A 15,238-nucleotide genomic window follows, 5' to 3' on the forward strand; every position below is an offset into this window, starting at 1 on the left:
TTCCTGGGGTTACCTAGGGAGAGACAGGAGGGGCGGGGGGGGCCTGGGTTTCCAGCGCTCAGCCTCTGTGTTATCGGGGCGCCCCGACACTTCAGCAGCTCGTCACTCACGCCTGCCCCCCTCCTCTGCCCACTGACAGCTCTTCCGAGGGCTCTGGAGGTGAGAGAACTGGGGGGCTGAGACTCGAGCCAAGGCAAGTCCCTGCGAGGAAGCCGGCCCGTTCCTTTCAGGGCTCTGCGTCCACGTGCTTGCAGCCACCGGGAGGAAATGAAGTGATGGTTTTCATATACTTGACCCAAATAAAAGTTACAGAGAATGCTGGGGCTTGAGCTACATCAGCCAGATAGGCTGTCTGCACCTGCGCTGGTTGGTTCAGCTGTCTGCGTTGGCCCAGCTCGCTCACTGCCTTGCCAGTTCTTGACTTTCCCTATATAAATTCATTTCCCCAAGTGGCCTGGTCAGGTTTTTTGTGTTTTTTTTTTTAATACTAATTTTTACTCTTTACTTGAAACATTTATTGAAAATTGAAAGTGGCTTATAAAGGAGAAAGTTTATGGTATTGAACAATTTTACCATTTTGGGGTGGGGTTGCTAAAACATAAAACACCCTCCGAAGTGGCATGTACACACACACATTTACATATACACGTGCATTTTAAAAGCAGTATATTTGGAAAAGTGTTGTGTACCATGTGCAACTCATATTCACACACATTTGATTTCTTTGAAAGTGGAATTAGAAGTAATGAGTTTTAAGTGTGTTTTTTTTTAATGGCTTTGTGGGTGTTCTTTCAAGAGTGAGAAATACGGGGAGTCCGAAGGGTGTGGAGGATGCTAGATTTCACCCAGGGACTGAGAGGACGGGCCCTTCTGGCAGACTATATCGTTTGATTTCTGTGTGATGGTTTATTGGGGCATGGCCGCTATGTCTGCAGAAACACAAGTGGGAAAACTCTTGTGGCTGTGATAAGGTTTCTTCAGAAATATCTGGAATGTGTTTGGTGAGTGTGTTCATGCTACCTACAGATCGGGGAGGGGATTTCTTGTAGCCTCTGTTAATCATGAAGCCACAGGTTGCAAAGAGAAGCTCTCAGAGAAGGAAGGTGATACAAGAAATATCTCCTGAAGCTCAGAGTATGAGCAGCAACAACTGAAATTCATTTTGACTGGTGTTTTATTCGTAACCAACCAGAAGGAAAAGAAGAGATGAGCAAGAAATTATTGCAGATTTTTAAAGTTAATTTATCCAGTCCAAACAGACAACTCTGAGAAACATGATCCCTGTAAATGTGTTCAGGAGAAACGTTCTGTATTTGGTCTCAGAAATGACCTGTGTTTTCAGCTCTGATTTATCTTATTATCCTCATATTGGTTAATGTAAATGTAAGTGAAGGATAATTCTGAGAAATGGTAACCTTGAGAGTTTCTTAAAAACAAATTTCAACTCAAATTGCTTCTGTGTCTTTGAAGATGAACTGGCAATTTAGAGCGGCAGATAGTAATAGCCGGTGTTGGCTCTGAGGTAGAGAGAATTCTATTAAAGCCATTTGCTTCTTTTGTAAATCTATCAAATTCCACCTACTGAAACTTTAATAATTATTCCTGGACTTCGTTTTTTTCCCGTATATGGAATTGGTGTCCTTGACAACAGTCAGGAAAATAAGACTGCTTTCTACTGTTCCCTAAAATACCCAATTTGGGGAGTTTACTCAGTAAAGTTTTCTGTGCTGAGATGTTTCTGGTTCTGGACTGAGGGACACAGCTCTTATTTCTCGGAGAGGAAGTTCTTATAAATGACACATGACAAGGGTCACTTGATATGTTAATGCAGAGAGTGGAAGAGTTTGCTTTTGGCTCACTGCTCCAGAAATGTTTTTCTCATCTGAAAAGTACTTGAATTCTCTGCAGAATTGACTTCACGTGGCAGTTGTGCAGGGAGACAGCCATAAAGACTTTATGTGTCCTTCGTACCCCTGCATAGGCTGATCTGGAGGAGAGAAATGATCCTTTTGTATTTAGGAAATGTATCCCACATAGCTTCCTATAGTTCTTGCCTGCCAGAGCAAATTACTCTTATCCTTTCGTATACTGAAAGAACTGGAAATGATTTTACAAAGGAGGGATGGTAAATAACTATGAAATGTTAGTCTTGACTTACATAATGGGACGGTTGTGGCAGTTGGTTTACAAGGAAAGTGAACTGAACTTTAAATGTATTTTTAGCCTATTCTTCATTGATGAGAATAGTAAGTTATTAAGCACGTTTTATTTGTCTTTCTTTGCTGGCCCTTCCAAGCACTTTTTGGAGGAAATGGCAACCCACTCCAGTGTTCTTGCCTGGAGAATCCCAGGGATGGAGGAGCCTGGTGGGCTGCCGTTGATGGGGTCGCACAGAATCGGACATGACTGAAGTGACTTAGCAGCAGCAGCAGCCAAGCATGTTTTATTTATTTATTTAAGTCTGCGCTGGGTCTTTGTTGCTGCGAGCAGGCTTTCTCTAGGTGCACAGTCTTCACTGCAGCGCGGGGGCCTCTCCTCACTGTGGTTTTTTTTTGTTGCAGAGCACAGGCTCTAGAGCTCTGACTCAGCAGTTGTGACACATGGACTTGTGCTTAATTGTCTTTCAGCATGTGGGATCTTTGCGGACTAGGGATAGAGCCTGTGTCCCCTGCATTGGCAGGTCGATTCTTAACCACTGGACCACCAGGGAACGCTCAAGCACTTTCTTGTGATAAAAATTACGGTGTCACAACAGTACGCACTTAGCTGGTTAGGTCATGTGATCGTTCTGTTGCTCTGCCAACGGGTAGCACCTTTTACCACCGAAGATGGATCCAGACTCATCCCTGTTACCGCAGCCAAACTTGTACTGCTTGCTGGATGACAGGCTAATACATTCAGAGAGAAGTTGTGAGTTGTTGGAGCAAGTATTAGTGCTTTAATTCAGAAATTAAAAGATGCTTACTCCTTGGAAGGAAAGTTATGACCAACCTAGATAGCGTATTAAAAAGCAGAGACATTACTTTGCCAACAAAGGTCCGTCTAGTCAAGGCTATGATTTTTCAGTGGTCAGGTATGGATGTGAGAGTTGGACTATAAAGAAAGCTGAGCGCCTAAGAATTGATGCTTTTGAACTGTGGTGTTGGAGAAGACTCTTGAGAGTCCCTTGGACTGCAAGGAGATTCAACCAGTTCATCCTAAAGGAGATCAGTCCTGGGTGTTCATTGGAAGGACTGATGCTGAAGCTGGAACTCCAATCCTTTGACCACCTGATGGGAAGAGTTGACTCATTAGAAAAGACCCTGATGGTGGGAAAGATTGAGGGCAGGAGGAGAGGGGGATGACAGAGGATGAGATAGTTGGATGGCATCACCGACTCGATGGACATGGGTTTGAGTAAACTCCAGGAGTTGGTGATGGACAGGGAGGCCTGGTGTGCCGTGGTTCATGGGGTTCATGGTCTGACACAACTGAGCGACTGAACTGAACTGAATTCAGAAAGCCAGCAGACTGAGAAGATTGTGGACTAGTGTCCCAAAGAATTCAGGCCTCTTTTTTCCTAAAAAAAAAAGAAAAAAAGAAGGGGGGTGAGGCTCATTGTTGTAAACTTCTTGGTGCAGGAATCCTTTCTTCTTGCAGCTGTCTGTGTAGGTCTTGTCACAATGCTTCTATAAACCTCCAATAAGACAATTTGTTACTTTCTGCTCTGCAACTTTTTTATCTCCAAGAATGAAAAAGTGCTGCACCTTTAAAGGTCAGAGGCTTGAGAATGGGCTGTATATTTCAGGCTGTAGGCAACATTTTTACAAAGGTGCTTGGCCAGCATGACTAAGCACAGACCACAGAGTCCAATGTGGAGTATGTTTTTTGTTATATCCTGAGAAGGGAAAAAAAGACCAGAAAATCCATTTTATTAGGATTTGGCAAAGATTCTGGTGATGAATTCTCATCCTGATAAAGGAGTTCTCCATTTATGTCATTGCATTTCCTCCTAAGAGCTCTGTTTTAATATTTTCATTTACTAACATTGGATGAAAAGGATGGGCAGAGTAGTGAAGTTTATGACTTTTAAGAGACGTCTGATTGGTACCTTTCGTAATCGTTCCCTTTGCTGTTGACCAGCTGCCCACTTGGAATACTGTACACTTTTGAACTGGTCAAAGGAGGCTGGGGCTGAGAGGGGGAGGGTCTGAATTTTAGTTCCACCCTGTGGCTCACAGGCGGTGTGACCTAGTGACGCTGGTTCCTGGAACTTCCTGAGCCGCATGTTCTTGGCAAAGTTCATGACACGGGTCCTGGCATCCTAGGACCCGATTCAGTTCCCGCTGTATCATTGGTAACTCGGTGATGTGTACAACTTCTTTAATCTCTCTGTGCCTTGGTTTCCGCTTTTCTGAAGCAGAAGCGCCTACTTTGGGGATTAGTGTGAGGCTTTCATGATCAGTTATTACAGGTAATGCACCTAGACCCCACCAGGAGCTCTTGTGGTCCGTAAAATGAGGGTGCCGTATCCATGTTGAAGAAGACACAGTGTCATCATGTCTGATTTATACAGAGCCACATGGATACCTCTTAGAACATACTGAGGGAAAAAAAAAAATCTAAAACAGGATGTGCTCAGTGGCACAGTATTATTTACATAGAGGAAGGCATGCACACTTCCCAAACAACATCATGTGCTTTTCATGGATATGTATGGATCTGAAACTTATCATGACGACATCCAGGGGAATGAGTGCATGTATGGGGCGTGTCGGCCAGTAACTAGTTGGCCAGTTACTCTGAGAGGTGGTTGAGAGATAAGGGATATGATAGTAATGGTATACATATAATGTCAGTCACTGGCATGGAGGTTTGGAAGTAGTACAGAAAGGCTTTCCGTCCACACTGGTGGCAAGCTGGTATAATACCAGCTGTACTTTATTATTACTAGTTTGGCATTGCCTACTTAAGCTAATCATGCTCCAGCAGGTCCGCCCTAGTATATGCCTTATCGCACAGAAGTGCCAGGAAACACGCATAAGCAAAAACCTAGAACCACCCAAATGCCCACCAGGAGAAAGGATAAATAAATTGTGGTCTGCCCCCCACCCAGTGGAATACTACACAGCAGTGAAGAATAAACTACAAGCATCTAACCTGTGTCTGTGTACCCGTGTGTGTGATTGTCAAAATTGGGTGGAAAAAAAAGTCACAGCAGAATAAATAGAGTATGAGTCCGTATATAAAGATCAAAAAGAGGAAAAACTATAAAACATATGTTGTTCAGAGACACACATATGTGGCAAAAAGAAGAACAAAGGCGCAATATGCATATAATAATTCAGGACAGAAAAAAATGCCTTATCAGGGAGGGGAAGGCTTGGGGGAGGGACTGGGGTCGGGAGGGGGGGTTCTGAGGTCGTGGTTCAGGTGGGAACACTTGCTCCTTGTTTCTTAACTTGCACAGTGTCACATGTCCTGTTCGTGTTAAGAGTGATATTTACAGTAAAGAAGGGACAATGCTGAAAGAGGAGGACGGGAAGATGGAGGTGGGTGGCTCAGGATGGCATCACGTTCGGGAAGACGCTTTCTAATTGTCAACCCTTGATGCTCACCGTGGCAGAGAGAGACTGCTTGGTCCCTCGCTGGTCTAGCTGCTGAGGAGGGTGTGAGCCTGCTCTGGTTACGTGACGTCTGGGCAGGGGACTGTGGTGACGGGCTGTGCCTGCCCTGGACCTGAGCGTTGGGCTCTCTGGGTTCTTTGCTCTGCCCTTTTGTTTTTAAATTAGATGATAGTTGATTTGCAGGATTACGTTAATCTCTGCTGTAGGGCAGCGTGATTCAGTTATACAGACATACACATTCTTTTCTCGCTTCTTTTCCAGTATGGTTTATCACTGGTCCTTGAATAGAGTTCTCTGTGCTATACAGTGGGACTTTGCAGTTTACCCATTCTCTGTGTAACAGTTTGCATCTGCTAACCCCAGACTCCCAATGCACCCCTCCTTCAGCCGCACCCCCCCACTGCCCCCGGTAGCCACGTGTCTGTTCAATCCGTTGGTCATTTCCCAAGTTGAGAGAGCCCACCCGCCTTTAGCTCTTTGAGTGACTTCATTGAATCCTTTTGCAACAAGGAAGCCCTCTCTGATTCACTCGTTCATTCATTCAAACATTTTTTATCAAAGCCTTCCGTGTACTTGAAACGGGTTGGGGGTGTAGGTATTGGTCGCTCAGTCCTGTCTGACTCTTTGTGACCCTGTGACTGTAGCCCACCAGGATTCTCCAGGCAAGGATACTGGAGCGGGTTGCCACGCCCTTCTCCAGGGGATCTTCCCGACCCAGGGCTTGCACCCGGGTCTCCTGCATGGCAGGCGGATTCTTTACCATCTGAGCCACCGGGGAAGCCCGGGTGTGGGAATAAGAGACCATAAAGGCATAGCATCTGCAGTCCGGGGCAGAGGACACGTGTTCCCCAAACACACGTTCTGGGACACGGCGCAGGGCGGAGGCTGGACCTCCCCATCCCCACCTCGCCCATCCCAGCTGGTCCTGAGACAAGCCCCGTGCTGGGCCAGCGTGGCTTCTGCCCGGGGACAGACAGCCTGGCAGTCTTCTGGGGGGTCCAACCGTGCTGGACCAGGGGGAGCGTCGGGGGCTTCAGACTGTGCCCCACCGCCCCGATGGCTCCTAGGTCCACGAGCGGCCTCCTCTACAAACGCCTGGAGCCTGTTGCTGCTCTGCGGCCCAGAGGAGCGTGCTGGGCTCAGGCCTGGGGTCCACGGCCAGTGAACCTCCAGCTCCTGCTCCCGAGGTTTCGTATGAGGATCAGGCAGACAGCGGACCACAGGGTCAGCAGTTCCTCTGCTCTGCTCCCTGGTTGCTTCCACATGTGGAGAAGGACTGAAAAGTCGACTTTCTCAGGATTTGTTTCTAATTATGATTTTTTTCCCCTTCCTGTTCCTTTCCCCTTTAACGTTTGTATATTTTTTGGCCCATTTTTTAGAAGTAGGTTGGGGCCAGATGGTCTAGGTTTGAAGCCTGGCATTATTATTTGTCATAAAGAAGGCTGAGCACCAAAGAATTGATGCTTTAGAACTGTGGTGTTGGAGAAGACTCTTGAGAGCCCCTTGGACTGCTAAGAGATCCAACCAGTCCATCCTAAAGGAGATGAGTCCTGGGTGTTCATTGGAAGGACTGATGCTGAAGCTGAAACTCCAATACTTTGGCCACCTGATGGGAAGAGCTGACTCATTGGAAAAGAGCCTGATGCTGGGAAAGACTGAAGGCAGGAGGAGAAGGGGACAGCAGAGGGTGAGATGGTTGGATGGCATCACCGACTTGATGGATGTGAGTTTGAGGAAGCTCCAGGAGATGGTGAAGGACAGGGAAGCCTGGCGTGCTGCAGTAAATGGGGTTGCAAAGAGTTGGACATGACTGACGACTGAACAACAGACAGCCACTTCTTACCAGTTGCCACAGCTGTAACTTGGGGACAGATAGTGTACCTACCTCATAGGATCATGAGGATTGCATTAGTTAATGTTAATGCTTTTCAAGCACACAGAACACTGCTTGGCTCCCATTAAACACTTATTAAGGCTTCCTTGGTGACTCAGCTGGTAAAGAATCTACCTGCAATGCGGGAGACCTGGGTTCCATCCCTGGGTTGCGAAGATCCCCTGGAGAAGGGAAAGGCTACCCACTCCAGTATTCTGGCCTGGAGAATTCCATGGACTGTATAGTCCACGGGGTGGCAAAGACTCGGACACGACTGAGCGACTTTCACTTTCATAACATCACACATTATTATCAATATATTGTAATATCATTAATATCCTTAATTATATAATGTATTATTGATATATGATGCAGTATATTACATATTGTTGAATTTTATAGTAATTTTATAATATATTGTTTATACATGTTACTGATAAGCTTGATAATATATTATTAACACTTTATTACCCAAGTGGCACAGTGATAAAGAATCTGCCTATAATGCAGAAGATACAAAAGACATGGGTTCGATCTCTGGGTTGGGAAGATCCACTGGAGAAAGAAATGGCAACCCACTCCAGTATTCTTGCCTGGGAAATTCCGTGGACAGAGGAACCTGGTGGGCTACAGTCCACGGGGTTGGAAAGAGTTGGACACAATTGAGTGACTGAGCACACACATATATAATTAATATGTTATTAATGTGTTATACATTAATATATTAACTGTTGCCAATAATACCACACTATATTTTTATTAAAAACTAAAGCAGTTGAATATTATTATATTATTAATGTGTAATATTATAAATATATTAGCATACGCTTACAGAGTGATAGTAGGAGGGGAGAATGAAGAAGAGGGAATATTCTGGAAATAACTGTAAAGATAACAGGGTCAGTAGTTGCCAGGAAGTCCACTGCTGGACTCCCTTCTTTCCCAGATGACTCCATGGCTGCCTCTCTGGAAGCAATGCTAAATATTTCTGACCATAAAAGATGCTAAACTTAAACCCTGTTTGCATTTCATAGAAGGAAGGGTCTGAAAGAGATTTAAGAAGTAGCCAGCATTGAGCACAAGGTCACTGGGAGGCCTGAGAACCCAGCCGATGAGCAGGATGCTTTTAAAGTAACACGAAGCAGATGCAAGAAGTGCCCGGCTCTGTATCTGAGTGAGCGACTGGATGCCTTCTGTGACTTGTCCCGTCACCCTGGAGAAGAGACACGGGCTCCTGGGTGGGAGTGCCCTACTCAGCTCCTGCCTGACCCATGGAGGACCCCCTGAACCGTGAGCCTTTTGCACTTCTTTGCAAATCTGATTCGTAGTGACTTTGCTTCCCAGGAGGGTAGACTGCTTATCTATTTGATGACATACTCAACAGAGGCCTAGAGCTTTCCTCCCTGAATCTGTGTCCTGGGAAGATGATGCAAGCCTTCGACACGCTGCCTGTTTTTTCCTCAGTAAATCAGCTTTGATCATGTGCCGATGGGGTCATTTAGCACATCCCTCGACAAGCCGGGAGACCCTGGCTATTTATGCTGCAAGGTCATTGTTCTGCGCTTTCATTTTTCTCTGGGACGGTGGCACTTAATGAAACACAGAAGAGCAAATCTGTGAATATTCCCACAATGAATGGAGATGATTTGTGTAACCAGAAGGTAACACTGTTTAAAAATATCAAGATATTTGATATGGCAAAACTGTAGAGACTTTAACATCCAAAGTCTTACTGCAGGTGTTCTGGGTGAGGTTTGCTGGAGCAGGGCTGGACTTGGTCTCCTGCTCCTCGTGGGGCTGAGCCCCATCTCTTGGTGGGGGCTGTGCTCAGGGGACATGCCGGGGGGCTTAAGGGAGTGCTGTCCCCCAAACTGGCAACTTCCCGTTAAGATTCAGCGACCCTGACTTTCAGGGAGGCCTCCAGCTTTACCAGCGTTGTAAACGGGGGTTGGAGGACATTCAGATCATTTCTCTGGAGAATGATTCGTGCATTGTTCCTGCTAGGTTTCTCGCAGAGGTGGTTCTCAGAAGATAGCCTGGAAATCTAATCAAAATGCAGATTCCTGGGTGCTCTGAGAAAGCTCCATCTCCAGTAAGTTTGGGCTGGACTCAGAGATCTGCGTTTTGACAAGCACCTGAGGTGTTTCTGTGGACCTTGCTTAGATAACGAATAATTATTAATGATTAACCTAGTCTTCCTGGAGAAGGAAATGGTAACCCACTCCAGTATTCTTGCCTGGAGAATCCCATGGATGGAGGAGCCTGGTGGGCTACAGTCCACGGGATCACAAAGAGTCGGACACGACTGAGCGACTTAACTAACTAACCTAGTCTTATGGGGCTGCGCTGGTGGCTCAGATGGTAGAGAATCTGCCTGCAATGGGGGAGACCCAGTGTCAAGATCAGGAAGATTCCCTGAAGAAGGGAACGGCAACCCACTTCAGTATTCTTACCTGGAGAATCCCATGGACGAGGAGCCTGGTGGGCCACCTTCATGGGGTCGCAAAGAGTCGAACATGACTCAGAGAGTAACACTCACTTTTTCAGACGAGTATGATGGTAAACATTTATCAGAGCAACTGATTTTTTTTCTTTATCTGTTTACACTGGTGGCTTCATTGTTTTGCACCACTGCTCTGAATATCCTAATCACGTGTATAAGGGTTTCAGTTCAGTTCAGTCCCTCAGTCGTGTCTGACTCTACAACTCCATGGACTGCAGCACATCAGGCGTCCCTGTCCATTACCAACTCCCGGAGCTTACTCAAACTCAGGTCCGTTGAGTCCGTGATGCCATCCAACTGTCTCATCCTCTTTCTCCTCCCGCCTTCAGTCTTTCCCAGCATCAGGGTCTTTTCCAATGAGTTGGCTCTTCACACCAGGTGGCCAAAGTATTGGAGTTTCAGCTTCAGCATAAGTCCTTCCAATGAACACCCAGGACTGATTTCCTTTAGGATGGACTGGTTGGGTCTCCTTGCAGTCCAAGGGACTCTCAAGAGTCTTCTCCAGCACCACAGTTCAAAAGCATCAATTCTTTGGCGCTTAGCCTGCTTCACTGTCCAGCTCTCACATCCATACATGACTACTGGAAAAACCATAGCCTTGACTACACAGACCTTTGTTGGCAAATTAATGTCTTTGCTTTTTAATATGCTATGTAGGTTGGCTATAGCTTTTCTTCCAAGGAGCAGGCATCTTTTAATTTCATGGCTGCAGTCACCATCTGCAGTGATTTCAGAGCCCCCAAAAATAAAGTCTGTCACTGTTTCTGCTGTTTCCCCATCTATTTGCCGTGAAGTGATGATCTTAGTTTTCTGAATATTGAGCTTTAAGCCAACTTTTTCACTCTCATCTTTCACTTTCATCAAGAGGCTGTTCAGTTCCTCTTCACTTTCTGCCATAAGGGTGGTGTCATCTGCATATCTGAGGTTATTGATATTTCTCCCAGCAGTCTTGATTCCAGCTTGTGCTTCCTCCAGCCCAGCATTTCTCATGATGTACTCTGCATATAAGTTAAATAAGCAGGGTGACAATATATAGCCTTGACGTACTCCTTTTCCTATTTGGAACCAGTCTGTTGTTCCATGTCCAGTTCTAACTGTTGTTTCCTGACCTGCATTCAGGTTTCTCAAGAGGCAGGTCAGGTGGTCTGGTATTCCCATCTCTTTCAGAATTTTCCACAGCTTATTGTGATCCACACAGTCGAAGGCTTTGGCATAGTCAATAAAGCAGAAATAGATGTTTTTCTGGAACTCTCTTAGTTTTTTGATGATCCAGCGGATGTTGGCAATTTGATCTCTGGTTCCTCTGCCTTTTCTAAATCCAACTTGAACATCTAGAAGTTCATGGTTCACATATTGCTGAAGCCTGGCTTGGAGAATTTTGAGCATTACTTTACCAGCGTGTGAGATGAGTGCAATTGTGTGGTAGTTAGAGCATTCTTTGGCATTGCCTTTCTTTGGGATTGGAATAAAAACTGACTTTTTCCAGTCCTGTGGCCACTGCTGAGTTTTCCAAATTTGCTGGCATATTGAGTGCAACACTTTCACAGCATCATCTTTCAAGATTTGAGGTAGCTCATCTGGAATTCCATCACCTCCGCTAGTTTTGTTCGTAGTGATGCTTTCTAAGGCCCACTTGACTTCACATTCCAGGATGTCTGACTCTAGGTGAGTGATCACACCATTGTGGTTATCTGGGTCATGGAGATCTTTTTTGTATGGTTCTTCTGTGTATTCTTGCCACCTCTTCTAAATGTCTTCTGTTTCTGTTAGGTCCATACCATTTCTGTCCTTTATTGAGCCCATCTTTGCATGAAATGTTCCCTTGGTATCTCTAATTTTCTTGAAGAGATCTCTAGTCTTTCCCATTCTATTGTTTTCCTCTATTGCTTTGCATTGATCAGTGAGGAAGGCTTTCATATCTCTTCTTGCTATTCTTTGGAACTCTGCATTTAAATGGGTGTATCTTTCCCTTTCTCCTTTGCCTTTAGCTTCTCTTCTTTTCATAGCTGTTTGTTAGGCCTCCTTAGATAGCCATTTCACCTTTTTGCATTTCTTTTTCTTGAGGATGGTCTTGATCCCTGCCTCCTGTTCAGTGTTAGGAACCTCTGTCCATAGTCCTTCAGGTACCCTGTCTATCAGATCTAGCAAAACCTTGTGCACACCAGGACCCAGGAGAAAGGAGCAGTGACCCCAGAAGAGTCTGTCCCAGACTTGCCGTGAGTGTCAGGAGTCTCTGGTGGAGGCGTGGGTCACCGGTGGCCTACTGCAGGGTCAGGGGCCCTGAGTGTGGCAGTGCGTGCAGAGGACCTTTTGAAGGAGGTCACCATTATTTTCGTTATGTCCACCATAGTTTAGCCTCAGGTCAAACAACAGGGAGGGAACACAACCCCACCCATCAACAGAAAATTGGATTAAAGATTTCCTGAGCATGGCCCCGCCCATGAGAACAAGACCCAGTTTCCCCCTCAGTCAGTCTCTCCCATCAGAAAGCTTTCATAAGCCTCTTATCCTTCTCCATCAGAGGGCAGACAGATTGAAAACCACAGTCACAGAAAACTAACCAATCTAATCACATGGACCATAGCCTTGTCTAACTCAATGAAACTATGAGCCATGCCATGGAGGTCCACCCAAGACAGATGGGTCATGGTGGAGAGGTCTGACAAAACGTGGTCCACTGGAGAGGGGAATGGTGAACCACTTCAGTATTCTTGCCTTGAGAACCCCATGGACAGTATAAAAAGGCAAAAATATAGGACACTGAAAGATGAACTCCCTAGGTCGGTAGGTGCCCAAAATGCTACTGGAGATCAGTGGAGAAATAACCCCAGAAAGAATGAAGAGACAGAGCCAAAGCAAAAACAGCACCCAGCTGTGACTGGTGATGGAAGCAAGGTCCGATGCTGTAAAGAGCAATATTACATAGGAACCTGGAATGTTAGGTCCTTGAATCAAGGTGAATTGGAAGTGACCAAACAGGAGATGGCAAGAGTGAATGTTGACATTTTAGCAGTCAGTGAGCTAAAATAGACTGGAATGGGTGAATTTAACTCAGATGATCATTATATCTACTGCTGTGGGCAAGACTCCCTTAGAAGAAATGGAATAGCCATCATAGTCAACAAAAGAGTCCGAAATGAAGTACTTGGATGCAATCTCAAAAACAACAGAATGATCTTTGTTCATTTCCAAGGCAAACCATTCAGTTTCACAGTAATCCAAGTCTGTGCCCCAACCAATAATGCTGAAGAAGCTGAATGATGGTATGAAGACCTACAAGACCTTCTAGAACTCACACCCTCAAAAGATGCCCTTTTTCATTATCGGAGACTGGATTGCAAATGTAGGAAGTCAAGAGATACCTGGAGTAATAGGCAAATTTGGCCTTGGAGTACAGAATGAAGCAGGGCAAAGGCTAACAGAGTTTTGCCAAGAGAACGCAGTGGTCATAGCAAACACCCTCTTCCAACAACACAAGAGAAGACTCTACACATGGCCATCACCAGATGGTCAACACTGAAATCAGATTTATTATATTCTTTGTAGCCGAAGATGGAGAAACTGTACAGTCAGCAAAAACAAGACTGGGAGCTGACTGTGGCTCAGATCATGAACTCCTTATTTCAAAATTCAGATTTAAATTGAATAAAGTAAGGAAGACCACTAGACCATTGAGGTATGACCTAAGTCAAATCCCTTACGATTATACAGTGGAAGTATAAGGGTTTATAGTATGCTGTTTGGACTTGGGCTTCAAGATGCCAGTATGATTCCTGGGCTCCTTGTTGGGGTGTAACAGGAGTCCAGGAGAGAAGTGTCCTTCTGCCTTATGGGAAATTAACTAATCCAGAATTTGAATCAAAAATGTTTCAAGTCAGCCCCCATCAATTGAGTGTATCAGAATCATCAGCATGGCTGACTCTGATGTAGCCTGTGGCTCTTTTTGCGCATGTGGAGTTTGAGCATCGTTATTTTTATTTTTTTTTAATATTTATTTGGCGCGTTGGGTCTTGAAGTGCGGCACGCAGGATCTTTAGTCATGGTGCGAGGGCTCTTCCTTGTGGCACGTGGCCTTCTCTCTAGATGTGGCAAGAGGGCTCCTGAGTTGCACAGTGTCGGCTTAGTTGCCCCGAGGCATGTGGGATCTTAGTCCCCTGACCAGAGATCAAACCCACGTCCCCCACGTTAGGCAGGTGGATCCCCAACCACCGGACCCCCAGAACGTCCCTGAGCTTCATTATCCTTGTTGCACGACCCAGTGTTGGGACCACTGATGTGCAGGAGGCGTGGGCCAGAGGTGGGCTTAGAGATAGTGAGTTCACGATGAGAGAGGTGTGTTTCCCAGTGAGAGCTCTTACTAATGAGTGGGGGCAAGATTGACCTTACGGGTCCTCCATGGTTTACTTTCACCCTCTCTTTTGCCTCTCACACCTTCTTTCCCTTCTGATCTCAAAGTCTCATGACTTCGGTTGTCACCTTCACACAGGGGACTCTGTCATCTCTGGCTCTGGTTTCTCTCCTGAGTTCCAGTCTCACATTTACAGGAGTGGTGCAGACACCTCACCTGGATGTGGGTACACGTATCTTCAGCAGTCAACCAGAGGAGCCATACTTCTGCTGAATGATGGCTGCACATCTTGGGAACATCTTCATATATTCTAGTGCATTGAATGCAGAGCTTAGGTCACAGAGAGTCCAGCCTCCTTTGAGGCCAGATTCATCATTGTGTAGCATCATGGCATTTCTGGTGAACCACTTCCCTTTGTCCCGTTTCTGTAGTGTAGTGGTTATCACGTTCGCCTCACATGTGAAAGGTCCCCGGTTTTAAACCAGGCAGAAACAGATTTCCTGGCTTGCCCTGGTGGCTCAGACGGTATAAAAGCATTTGTTTGCAATGTGGGAGACTAGGGTTCGATCCCTGGGTTGGGAAGATCCCCTAGAGAAGGAAATTGCAGCCCACTCCAGTACTCTTGCCTGGAAAATTCCATGGATAGAGGAGCCTCATAGGCTGCTATCCATGGGGTCACAAAGAGTCGGACATGACTGAGCGACTTCACTTTACTTATTTACACTTCCCTTGGGGACGAGGCGGTTCCAGAGTAACGGGTGAGCAAACAGGCTAGGAAGCCGTACCCCTTCCTTTATACTCCCTGGCCTGGCATTTCATGTTTGGCTTTGGACAAGGCCCCCTCTGGGCCTCGGTTCTTTTATCAGTAAAATGAGGAAAGTGGTGTCCACTGCCTAGTATTGTAGGGA

The 15,238-nt window shown here is 45.8% G+C and overlaps 1 protein-coding gene across 2 annotated transcripts in view; it reads left to right on the forward strand.

The window, feature by feature from the left end:
- The window catches only part of ERG (ETS transcription factor ERG), a 315,726-nt gene that overhangs the window by 93,934 nt on the left and 206,554 nt on the right, over window positions 1–15,238 (forward strand). The gene's annotated exons all lie outside the window — the stretch shown is intronic.

This window comes from Cervus elaphus, chromosome 19, assembly GCF_910594005.1.
Source record: "Cervus elaphus chromosome 19, mCerEla1.1, whole genome shotgun sequence".
NCBI classification, from domain to species: domain Eukaryota; kingdom Metazoa; phylum Chordata; class Mammalia; order Artiodactyla; family Cervidae; genus Cervus; species Cervus elaphus.